The following is a 13611-nucleotide window of genomic DNA, read 5'->3' as shown; positions in this document are numbered from 1 at the left end:
CCCGTTTCTATCGTGTCTCGTTCCACGGTGGGCGTGGCCGTAAACGACCAGTGGGCGTGACCGTTGCGCTGTCTCCGATTGGCCGACTCTCGATCCGCCCAACATCGCGAAATTAAACGCTGCCACGAGGAGCAACGTCGCGCGCACGCGCACAGCGCTCCCCGGCTCTATGAGCAATGCGACTCTTTTTTGATTGGTCGCGTTCCGCGCGCTGGATCATTCTCGAAAATCTTTCTCCCGAGACGATACGAGGGATCCTCCGGCACAATCCTCCGGCTTGTTGTGATAGATTGCGATGTGATACGCGTCCACTCGCCGACGATAAATACACCGTTTAATTCTTAATAGACTTCGCCCTTATGCGGATAACGGTTATGTACTATTCTTTTCTGCACGCGGCAAAAATTGATGGAGGAAACGATTTTTATAGTTTCGAAATTTGGAATTTGTGGAGGTTTGGAGATTTTGGGAATTTGGGGATTTTGGGAAGTTGGGAATTTTGGGAGTTGGGGATTTTGGGAAGTTGGGGATTTGGGGATTTGGGGACTTGGGGACTTGGGGACTTGGGGATTTGGAGACTTAGGGATATGGGGACTTGGGGATTTGGGAATTTTGGGGAGTTGGGAATTTTGGAGATTTGGGGATTTTGGGAATTTGGAAATTTTGGGATTTGGGAACTTAGGGATTTGGGGACTTGGGGATTTGGAGACTTGGGGATTTGGGGACTTAGGGATTTGTGGACTTGGGGATTTGGGAATTTTGGGGAGTTGGGAATTTTGGAGATTTGGGGATTTTGGGAATTTGGGAATTTGGGGATTTGGGAACTTAGGGATTTGGGGACTTGGGGATTTGGAGACTTGGGGATTTGGAGACTTGGAGATTTGGAGACTTGGGGACTTGGAGACTTTGGGATTTGGAGATTTGGGGATTCAGGGACTTGGGGACTTGGGGACTTGGGGATTTGGGGATTTGGGAATTTTGGGAAGTTAGGAATTTTTGAGATTTAGGGATTTGGGAATGTGAGAACCAGGGAATTTGGGAATTTGGGGACTTCGGGAATTTTGGAGGCTTAGAAATTTTGAAGATTTGGAAATTTGAGAATTTTGAAGTTTTGGGAATTTGGGGATTTAAGGATTCGACAATTTCAGGATTTGGTACCTTAGTAATATTAAAATTTAGGGAGTTGGGAATTTGCAGAAATGAAAATTTGACGATTCAAAAATTTGTAAGTCCCCACATTCACCCCCAAAATTGCAAGTATACACCCCTCACAACCAAACAATTCTCCAAAAATTTGCACACCCCTAGTGACATCGCACTCGTACAAAACCGTTGTAACAAAGTACCAACAAAACTGGCGTGAAACGAGTATAAGAGGTACAATATGCAAATGTCGTAGAGAGGCAGTATACAAAGTGGTCAGTGAAAAAATGTCCAAGAACGAACGACATTGAGTTCCTGACGCGTTTACCAACGTGGTTTTCGCATTTCCACGGGCGCAACTCTTATTCACGTGCGACGAATATAATAAATAACAATACGAGGCTGCCTACAGGTACAGGGTCTCGCATAACTTCACCCTATACCTGAACTGCCGCGGCGCGTCATTAAAATTATTTATGGGGAAATAAGAATCCGAAGCCTTTAAGTCCAGCTCTCGGAGGTTCGCATGGAAATATCCCTTGATCGTCCACTGCATCTCTTATCCTCGATCCCCTTTAGTCCCGACGCCGTCTCTCCGGGCTTACGGGTTAGTTACCGTTAGTAGATTAAACTCACGCTTCTCGTATGTTCACTGCATAAGTTTTGAACGCGTTTAGCCGGTAACGTATGCGCACACCTGAGTACCAAATCGCTAGATTTGTGGCGCGAGCAGGTTTACGATCAACAAATATACTCCGGGCTAGTTTTTCCGTGTTTCAACCGTGAAACGAGCAGGTGGATGATGTATGATCTAACTTTCCATGAGAATTTCGTGAAAGGAATACGTGTTACGAGTGAATGTTTATTTGGATATTTAGGTTGGGACACATTAGTCGACTTAAAATTGAATTCAAGATTTTGTGACTGTTCTTGTATGTTTACAATTCGAAAATTCAGCTATGTTAACAGGAAGGACCTTTTGAGAATTTTAATTTTAGAAGAATGGTTAAGAAGCTGCAAAGGCTACTAAATTTCAATATTGAGCGACATATAATGTGTACTTAATTTGAAATTAAAAATTAAATAAAGAAATAAATAAACAAACGAAACATAAATTAGTACACACATTTTATCTTGATGAAAATCAATGCTGATTTCAAGGAATATACTTTAACAAAATGTGCATTTTATAATAAGAAACTTGTGGACAGGTCATTTTGGTTTGGTAATTTTAGTGTTAAAAATGAAGTAAAGTATAAAATTTGTAAAGTAAGACATTTTGAAGGTGAATAATTGTAATGAACTATATGTGCTAAGAGACTTTTGCAAGACTCAGAAGACGCTATCTGATGGAAAACACAGCGGCAGTAGAGTAAACAGGGTCGCCTTGAACGTGTCGATAATCCAATTTACCAGGCGCCTCCGTTTATCCACGTGATTGAGGCAACAGATATTTAGCCTATTGATCGCGTAATTATTCCCGAATCCGTGGGCTGCTCGGGTCGGAGGGCCGTGGCATGCGCACGGTCGAAGATGAAGAGGTAACACCGTAGGAGGCGAGAAATAAGAAAAAGGAATGAAGAAAGAAAGAAAAAAAATCCCGTCGAGTGGCTCAGCTGGGGATTATTCCGGGTGAAGCTTTTTCGTCGGTCGAGTTTCCCTATCGACCACCTGGCCGCATAGTTACACCTTGTAAATGACCGGTGTCTACCGATGCTAATAAACAGAAACGGACACGGTCCGCGTCCAGCTCGCGTATTTGCCAGAGATTAATCGACGCGGATTTGTCACGGACGTCGTTACGAGTTCGCTCGGTTCTATTTCAACACGACGACAACAACGAGTCCCTATCAAAAGCAGTTTCCAAAGCTTCGAGAATAGGTCCAGACAGGAAACCGCTGCACACACCGATCGTTTCCGTCAGCTCGGGCTGATTTATCGTACCGTTTACAGCGACCGTACTTTGATAAACGGTAAATTGTTTCAGCCAAAGTAGCTGCTCGACAATTTCAATGACGCGCGATTAGTAGAACGTCCACGCTTATGGTAATCCTACAGTTCGAACGATATTGTTAGCCGTAGGGATCGAGTACTCGTTATGCAAACTAACCAGGTGATTAGGACATCAAGGGTGGGCTGATGGAAGTTTTGTAAGCGGTGCGTTTAGCGTGGATTATGGGGTTTTTACGAGGTTCAATTTCGAAGTATCGGATGTTAGAAGGTTATTAAGGATCAAAGTATCCAAGATTTAGAAATACCAAAATTTCAAATTCGCAAAATCTTCAAATTTCATAATACTGTATTACAGTTCTAACACAATACAGTTCTTGCTACAATACATTTATTGCTACAATACTACTACAGTTCTTGCACAATATCAAAATCTCAATATTATATGGTACCATAGTTTAAATCCTAAAATCCCGAATTTTTACAACCTCCAAATCCTACCAACCTCAATTACCAAATTCGCTAAACTTCACAATCCTCAAATCTCAGAATCGACAAATCCCACAATTCCCAAATTCTATAACTCTCAGATCCCAAAATCCCCAATTCCTACAAGCTCCAAATCCCACAAGCTCTAACTTCTTCAACCCCCAAGTCTCACAATTCTTAAATCCTAAAATCCCGAATTTCTACAATCTCCAAGTCCTACCAACCCCAATTACCAAAGTCGCTAAACTTCACAATCCATAAATCTCAGAATCGACAAATCCCACAATTCCCAAATTCTATAACTCTCAGATCCCAAAATCCTCAATTCCTACAATTTCCAAATCCCACAAGCTCTAACTTCTTCAACCCCCAAATCTCACAATTCTTAAATCCTAAAATCCTGAATTTTTACAACCTCCAAATCCTACCAACCCCAGTTTCCAAAGTCGCTAAACTTCACAATCCTCAAATCTCAGAATCGACAAATCTTAAAATCGTCAAATCCCACAATTCCCAAATTCTATAACTCTCAGATCCCAAAATCCCCAATTCCTACAATCTCCAAATCCCACAAGCTCTAACTTCTTCAACCCTCAAATGTCACAATTCTTAAATCCTAAAATCCCAAAACTTGCAAGAATCTCAAAATCCAATGAACACACATGTATACACATACTTCAATATAAACTTCCTTCAATGTATTTAGAATTTGCTCCTCCCAATATCTCAAAACACATCCCTGATCTGATTTACCTAAATCTATCGATCTACCTATGATTTCATCCAGTGATATTTATTTACACTGTCAGGCGTTATTTACTAATACCACATGATCGTCCACGAAGAGAATACGTATTCATCTAGTGGGTAGATTTTGGGGAAGATATACGAGGGTGGATCACCCAAATAGACGCTTTTGACCGAGATAAGAACGTCATTCGACCGTGCGACACTCGTCGCCGATAATTTGGCCCTCGACGTACCACGCGAAAAATTGTATCGATTGATCGAACAAAGGACCGTTAAACGCTTCGAGGCTCTCCACGAGTACGTACTTCGAAAGCAAACCCTCTTTTGAAAGTCAGCGGGATACTAATTGCGTCATTACCGCGAGAAAACTTGGTGAACTTGTCGAACGACTATGTTCTTCGTTTGATTCAGGTTTGAACTTTGTCTTTATTAATCATTTTGTTACGGTGTTTGAATGTCTAGTAACCTGACATGTTGATACTTTCGTTTCAAATTATTTGGGTACATTTTGTATTACTGAATAGATGTTATATGAAGAAATGAATAAGATTATGTATTTTTTAATAGAAAAAATGATTTGCAATCGAACATTATTCCTATAGAATGCTCAAAGACTTCTGTGAGTGATTTCCTGTAAAAATTACCAAAATCCAAATTAACCAACCAAGATAGAAATGCTTAATCTGGATCTAACCAGAAGTGCTTGGAAACAAAATTAACCAATCAAGAAGCACTGGCAAGTGTAAGCAAGAAGTGTTTACAAATCAAAGGACCTAGTACTTGAAGACCAAAGTACCTGAGCTTAAAAATGAAATTAACAAACGAAAAGTGTTTAAGAGGAAAATTAAGCAAGAACCGACAACGGTGCACGTACACGTTCATTGGAGGTCCGTAGAGAAACGAGATTCTTTCTCGGAGAAAAACGTGGGAGGTTATTACAATCGCGAGTCCACAATTAACGGACTATCGTATCGGTAACGAAGGATTCTACGGTGCTGTCAATTCGTTGTAACGCGCGAAAAGGCGGCCCCGACGTTATTAATGCTCTCTCCACACTCCGGTACTCGAAAGCTAACGATTATTTACCTCGAAATATTTATATCGTATCTCCATACACGCCTATTATCGCGGGTGTATGATAAATGCCCGGTATGAAAAATCGATTTTATTGTTGGAACAAGCCCGTACCGATGCAGGGCCGAGCATTCCATCCGTCCGTCCGTTTGTCCATCCGTCCGTCCGTCGGTGTACGCGCACGTTTCTACCGGGTCGTTTTTAACACACGTCCCAGGTGCGTATGGTGGTCCATCGGTGATGGATACGCCTACTTTTGATATTTCGGTGATCAATAACGTTTCTCGGTGCCATTCGCGGTGAAGGAACATCCATTATTCACCCGCAGTCGCCGGTGAATAAATAATTTACCACGTCATACCAGCACCATCAGTGACTGACTTCGCACCGACGACTGGACCCGACCGTCTAACTCATCCGATGATACGAGATATCCGTGTTCGTTTGTTAAACCTGAGCGTGTGTTTAATCGTCTACCTGTCGAACGACTTCGTGAAAAAGATGCAAACACTGGGTCGTCGTTGTTGGAACCTGGACTTCTGTAATACGTTTCACTAATTTGGTTGCTTTTTGAGTATGTTGAGTTTGGAAGTTAGAAATTGGGATAGTTGATTTGGGAGTCTGAGGGAAATTTGGGGATTTAGGGAGTAGGGAGTTTGGAGGTTTCTGAGGTTAGGAGTGTAGGATATTGGGTATGGGAGAATGTGGGGTGTTGGGAATGTGGAGATTTGGAAATATGGGGATGTTGAGAAATTTTGAAGTTAGTTTAATTGAGAAATTGGGTTATTTGACGATTTGGGAGTCTGAGATGGGATAGTGGGAATATAGGGATTTAGGGAGTAGGGAGTTTGGAGGTTTCTGAGGTTAGGAGTGTAGGGTGTCGGGTATGGGAGAATGTGGGGTATTGGGAATGTGGAGATTTAGAAATATGGGGATGTTGAGAAATTTTGAAATTAGCTTAAGTGAGAAATTGGGCTATTTGACGATTTCGGAGTCTGAGATGATAATGTGGGAATATAGGGATTTAGGAAGTAGGCAGTTTGGAGGTGTCTGAGGTTAGGAGTGTAGGGTATTGAGTATAGGAGGATGCGGAGTGTTGGAAATATGTGGAGATTTGAGACTATGAGAACGTGGGATTTGGGAATATGAAGATTTGGAAATTTTTGAGTTCAAAACGGAAGAGTTTGGGGATGTGAAAATTTGCAATATGACAATGTTATTATTTGGGAACTACAACTATTTAAAAATGAGAGAATTGAGTAGAGCTTGAATTTGGTAATATATGAATTTACCATTCCATAAGGACCCTCGAACCTCGAAGTTTCCCAGATGAAAAAGTAAGTTTAATTAAAATTGTCGAAGATAATTATTGCGAAGTTCCGAGAACGCGAAGATTAGCGCTCGGTCCACTATTTTATGATGACGGTGCACGGGGTCGTATCGGCACGTTCTCGTATCCGAGAAAGGCATTCTTGTCGCGGTGGGCCGACAATGGCGGCCCGTAATAAATTATAAATCGAAAAAAGAAGGAGTTACGGCAACAAGAAGCGGCAACCGCGGCGAGTTACGGTTTCGCATTAAATATGAAATACTGCTATCCGCGTCCCGACGATTCACGCACACACTCCGATCAATCTCGTTCATATAGTAACTCGGCCATGTATTAAGTAGTCTTTAATATATTTTAATTGCCGTGGTCGGTATATCGGGACACGTCACGGTGTCCGTAATAGCTGTTCCAAGTTCGATTTCATCGCGTAAGTCACGATTGTCTTCGATATTTTACGAGCGAACGAAACGTCTGTTTTGCGTTATATTTCAATATTTACGATTTGATTTTTCTACCGGTCCAATGATTTTTTAAACGATAGGTCAGAGGAGGGCTACGAAATAGAGATCACCGGTCCATTAGGTGAACCTTATTAATATTGTAAATTCATTTTTAATACGCGTAAATCTAACGTTTCGACAAGGCCACCTTGGAGAACGTTTTATAGTTGTTTCATTTTTATAGCTCTCCTGAAATTCGATGTGAACGTTGCGTCATGTTCTTACGACTTCATGGAATTTCTTGCGAGTTGATTAATGGAATAGATCGACAAATTGCGGATTTAGTATTTTGCGATTGAGATATTGACAAACTACGAATCCCCAAATTCGCACATTTTAAAATTCCTATATTTACAAATGTCTACATTGCAGTCCTTAATTTCTACATGCCCAAATATCCAAATTCTAATTTCCTAACCTAACTTCTTCAATCCCTAACCTCCTCAAACCCGAATTCCTCAAATCTCTAACTATTTAAACTCTTTATCATGTCCCTAATTTCCCAACCTTCTAACTTTATAAATCCCTGTACTCCTCAAACCCGAATTCCTCAAATCCCTAATTTCTCAATTGCCTAACTTTTCAAACTCCTTATCACATCTCTAATTACCCAACTCTCTAACTTAATAAATTCTCAATCTCCTCAAACCCGAATTCCTCAAATCCCTAATTTCTCAAATGTCTAACTATTCAAATTCCTTATCACATCCCTAATTTCCCAACCCCCTAACTTTATAAATCCCTAATCTCCTCAAACCCGAATTTATCAAGTCCCTAATTACTCAACCACCTAACTTTATAAATTCCTGTACTCCTCAAACATGAATTTCTGAAGTCCCTAAATTTCCAACCCCCTACTTTCTTCAATCCCTAACCTCCCCAACCTCAAATTTCTGGAGTCCCTAATTTTCCAACCCCCTAACTTTATAAATCCCTAAACCACCAAAACCCCAATCTCTCAAATTCCTAAATTGCCAACTCTCCAAACACTAATTCACGACACCCCAAACCTCTACCACGAAACTGTATTTTTTCTCAAATCTCCAAAGTCCATAAATCAAAGCCTTCAAACCTAACATATCTAAACAAAAAATCCTATATATCATTATAATAAATTATCAAGTCCTATATATTATATTTCCGCCAATAAAAACTTAAACAGCTTAACCCGAAGTATTTCATAAATCAGCTAAAAAGTTTCATAACCGTGTTGCTTCATTTTTACCCATTTCTTGGCAATTATTATCCATTTCTCCGTATAAGGAAATCATTATTTCTGTTCGACTGAAATATTCAGGTAAATACACTCGGAATACTATAATTATCATTAACGGTCATAAGGTTATCCTCTGTAACGTAAGTCGCTCGTGAAACGCCACTGTCCGCTGGTCCGTGTATACGCATAGCCGCTCGTACAGGGTCAGGTTATATTTATCTATCAACGTTACCGGACGTATTTCATCGGCAACGTTTACGAGCAAAAAGCTCTAGCGGCGCCATTATAGATACTGCCATTTTTATTGCGCCAAAGATCGTTTGCATAGCTGATTACGAAACTGTATGCCGGACTATGCTCGAGGCTGCTCCTTCGAAGATCGGTCACTCCAACGTGACAGCTTCCTGAACGATCCTTGGATCTTCTTCTACAGCTTTCGCTGTGGAGAAAATGGCGGAATACGTGGGATATACAATGTGCTTTCCTGGTATAAATTTTCTAAATCTTAAACAAATTTAATTAAAATTAAAATTAAGATTACAATTTTAATCTTAATTTAACTAAAATTAAAATTAAGATTAAAATTTTAATCTTAATTAAAATGAATTACATATTTTTCAAATCTCACATTGTACTAATTTCAAATAGATCTAATTCTCAATCTTCCAAAACTAATCCCTTAAACAAAAGCAAAATTCCCAAATCTCAAATTGTACAAATTCCAAAATGCCTTAATTCTAACTCCCCCAAATCTCATATCCCCTAAATTCCAAAATTATAAAATCTCAAATTGTGCAAATCTCAAAATACCTTAATTCTAACTCCCCCAAATTTTACACCCCTAAATTCCAAAATTTCCAAATCTCACATTCTGCAATTCCCAAATTGCACTAATTCTAACTTTCCTAAATCTCACACCTCTAAATCCCAAAATTCCCTAATCGCAAATTGTCCAAATCTCAAATCCCCCAAATCCTAAATTGCCAAATCCTGAATTCCCCAAATCTCAAATTGCCCAGATCCCAAATTTTTCAAAACCTAAATCCCCCAAATCCTAAATTCCCAAATCTTGAATCCCCCTAATTCCAAACCCCAAATTTTCCAAATTTCTAATCCCCCAAATCCCCCAAATCCTCCAAATCCCAAATCGCCCAAATCCCAAATCCCCCAAATTCTAAATCTCCCAAATCCTAAATCGCCCAAATCCCAAATCCCACCCAAATCCCAAATCCCCCAAATCCCAAATCCCAAATCCCAAATCCCAAATCCCAAATCCCTCAAATCCCCCAAATCCAAAATCCCCCAAATCCAAAATCCCCCAACTCTCAAATCCCCCAAATCTCCCAAATCCCCCAAATCCCCCAAATCCCAAATCCCAAATCCCAAATTCCCCAAATCCCAAATTGCCAAATCCTGAATTCCCCAAATCCCAAATCCCCCAAATCCCAAATGCCCCAAATCCCAAATCCCCCAAATCCCACATCCCCCAAATCCTGAATCCCCCAAATCCCGAACCCCAAATTTCCCAAATTTCTAATTCCCCAAATCGCGAATCCCAAATTCCCCAAATCTCAAGTTTCCCCAACCCCAAATTCTCCCAACCCCCAAACTCTCTAAATTCCCCAAAATCCCACCTTCCCCAATTCCTAATAAAGTCGCAGAAATCATCAGAAACTGCATTATGGTTACGTTACAGTAAAGCTAACCAAAGCAAAGAAGAACGTGGCTGCATCCTCTCGTCTCGAAAATATCGTTCCCTGAAAGTTCATATATCAAACGCTTAGGAAAGGCGGCGACACATAAATACCTGTACACGGTATATAAAAGCCACCACCTCCGGGGGATATATCCCACTAGATAAAATATATTAACTCGGTCGGGGCCGCGTGGGTTTCAGGATTTTCGGGGACACTTCTCCTCTTCCCGTATCTTGTTCTCTGTTCGTCCACAGGACTTCTCGTTCGTTTATTTCGTTCTCTTTGCCGGCTCGAATGACTTATGGCCCAGCGGCGTGCTTTAGCTCTTCTCCGCGCGACTATCACGGGATTATAGTACCCACGTAACTATAATGATACTCGATGTTTCTTTTCTCTTCTTATTTGCGTTCTCGCATTGGCGTAACTAGGATTTTTATCTAGGATTAATCTTGCACCTCTAACGAGACGTCGTTACTGTGGGAATGTGGATTTTTGTAAAACTCTTTCTGACGTATATAGAACAATAATAAATTAATTTATATTGAAATTGTTTTGTGAATGGTTCTTCTTTGGAGAGATATTAAATTTTCTTTTATTTTCATATGTCATATAACTTAATTATTTTGTTTTGTTAAAATAGTTACATTAGCAAAGGTGTTTAAGTGATGGGTACGATAGTCACACTATCGTAAGTTCAAATCCCCTCATCATTAGTACTAATTTTTTTTTTATTTTTATATATTTTGGACTTTTTTTATTTGTACGTTTACTTAGGAATTTATACCTCCATATATTTGTACATTTTTTATGTTTACATTTTGTTACATTTATGTGTTGATTTTTGTTTTATGAACCAGATAGAACTGTCTCGATTAATGCAAATTGTATCAGTAACGATTTCCACTGGGATGTTTGGCTGCATTTGGAAAATTGCCGACTCTCCGTGCACGAAATTGGATCGTTTGTATCGTTTGTAACGATAACGCCGACAAATGGTACCGCGTGCCGTTATAAGCGCGACAATGAGGCCCTAGTTCGTCAGGGAGCGGCCCAGTGATCGGATTATCCCGGAAACTTCTTGGACAGGGAACATCCACGAACTTCTGCGTACCAGGACTACCGACATAAGGCATTGTTAGCCTCCCACGGGACAAACTGCGAGATCAAACGCTGTTAGCGCAAACTGTGCTGTCGATTCTCCCCGTTAAGTTCGTTTCGTTGCCATTTGCTCTTTCGATGTCAGATCTTTCTGGAAAAATTCGGAAATCGTTAAATATACAACACTTCCAACTACTTTAAACATTTAACGGGACAATATTTAAATATTTTATTGAATCTTTTAAAACACGTCTTTTACAATTTAAGGATGGCAAAAGACTGGTAACAAATCAATTCAACATTAACGGCATTGATACATTTCCAACGATCATTCGTCTCCACTTGCAACACCTTCATTCACTCCATTCACACTTCAAGGAATTATAATAAACATATAACGGGTCTTACAAATAATATTAAACCAATAAATACCTCTAAAATCGTCACATGTTTAATCTTAAAACCTTTAAAAATTTTTAACGTTATGTCCGAAACCTCCCCCTAAGTATATGTTTTAGGTTAATAAGCAAATATTTATCAATTTACCAAAGATACCACCTTGTTTCTGTTCTCTAAATCGTATTTATTTAATACTTTACAAGCAATAAATATTGCAGGAAGTGTCCATAATTTCATTTCGTTTGTTTCGTTTTATTCCCGTTTGGGACGCGGGGCCTAAAACTCTCAGAAGCTCAAACCGAACGGGAATAACGAGGCAGAAAAGAAACGGATGTACCATCGCGTAGCTCGAGGCGGCAATTAAAACCGTTTGTCGTTTCATCGCCGAAGATAAATTCGTAAACGTGTCCGCGGGTGTTGTAGGGCCGTACCACTAGCACACGGTCCCCGGTAGCCGGGGAAGATGAACGGGCAAAGTATCGAGCAGGAGGGCAAAAGATATCGAGAAGATCATACGCGTGTACGCCGATGCGAATGAGTATCCAGACCCGGGCCAAGTGATTTACATATTCGTACGTTCGACGTACTTTCTTTAAGAATCACTATAAATATGTCGAAGGTGGTTTAATATGCGGTAGCCGTGTAATTTATAACAACTTATTAAATAAAGACCCGAGGCGTTTACTCGTGAGCCTGCAACCACTCGCGATATAAACAACCCCCTCGGTAGAGAGTGCATATATCTAGTTTATTTTTATGGCTTTTTATATTCGCTACTGATCCAAAATTCAAACTTCGAGATTGTCACTGAATTTTTAGGTTAACCATGTTTGATGTGTGTGCTCCAAAATTTTATTTTCGCGAGTTTCACTTTAACGAATTTGTTCTCTTTTTTAATATTTTAGTCTCCCTCGATTCATAAAATTATAATAGGTGCATTTACCCTGAAATCAATGTGTGTTTTAACTATAATATCCACAGCTAATTGGTTAAGATACTTGACGAATATCTAAAAGCACTCTTTAGTACTTATGCATTTCGAATTTGGCGCCAAGTTCAAAGTTAGGTTAGGTTACCTAAAGATAGGTGATTTAATAATTGATGTCTGTCAGTTTTTGATGTCGTGACGCATTTCTACCCTCTCTCTACAGATTTCTATTATTTTAAGTATTACGAGAAATCAAAGGTGAGTTTTTTTATCGATTTAAGGGGTTAGAGGCACGCGTATCGGAAGCGACGATCCGAAAACACCATGTTGCGAACGTGAGAACGTTCCGAATCCAGTTGTCGCTACGGTGCACAATCGTGCACTGCCTGCGGCTATGGGAAACTATTTAATCTCCCTCAGGATTCTTTATCTTGGCGCGTGGCTGCATCTTTTAATGGGTGCATCTCGCTTCGCGGAGCGGACGAAGGCACGCCCTGCGATTTTTACCGTTTTGTTCTTTTTCGTTTCATTCCGTGCGATCGCTTCGAAATTCGAACAGGAACAGTCAATATTCAATGTAGCTTTTGATGCACATATTTGATATACAATATCGTAATAAATCATCGATATGAAATACTTATATCATTTAACTGTTTACATTGCATATTTGCTTTTGAAAATATTTTTAGATGAGGTTTAAGATTGGAAGCACGACTTGAGCCAAACTGTACATTTTTTGTATAAATGTATAATGCAAAGAATAATATAATACTTGTAATAAATGTCCAAAGAATATTATAGCTTATTATGATACAGATATTATACATCATATGTATAAATATGCAGAGAATGTTTTGGAAATGAAAGTAAAAGAAAATATTTTGTTTGTTTAAAAATAGTCGATTTTGCCGCGCGAGGCCCTCAGATTCAAAGATGGCGCACAACTCTAATAAACTTAATTATATTTCGCTCTAACAAAAATTAACAATAGTTGTCTGTTCATCGCATGTAATTGAGAGTGGCGATAAAGATTGAAC

Source organism: Megachile rotundata, chromosome 6 (genome assembly GCF_050947335.1).
Source record: "Megachile rotundata isolate GNS110a chromosome 6, iyMegRotu1, whole genome shotgun sequence".
Classification (NCBI taxonomy): Eukaryota; Metazoa; Arthropoda; class Insecta; order Hymenoptera; family Megachilidae; genus Megachile; species Megachile rotundata.
The sequence above is the reverse complement of the archived record's forward strand: the minus strand, read 5'-3'. Positions refer to the sequence as shown.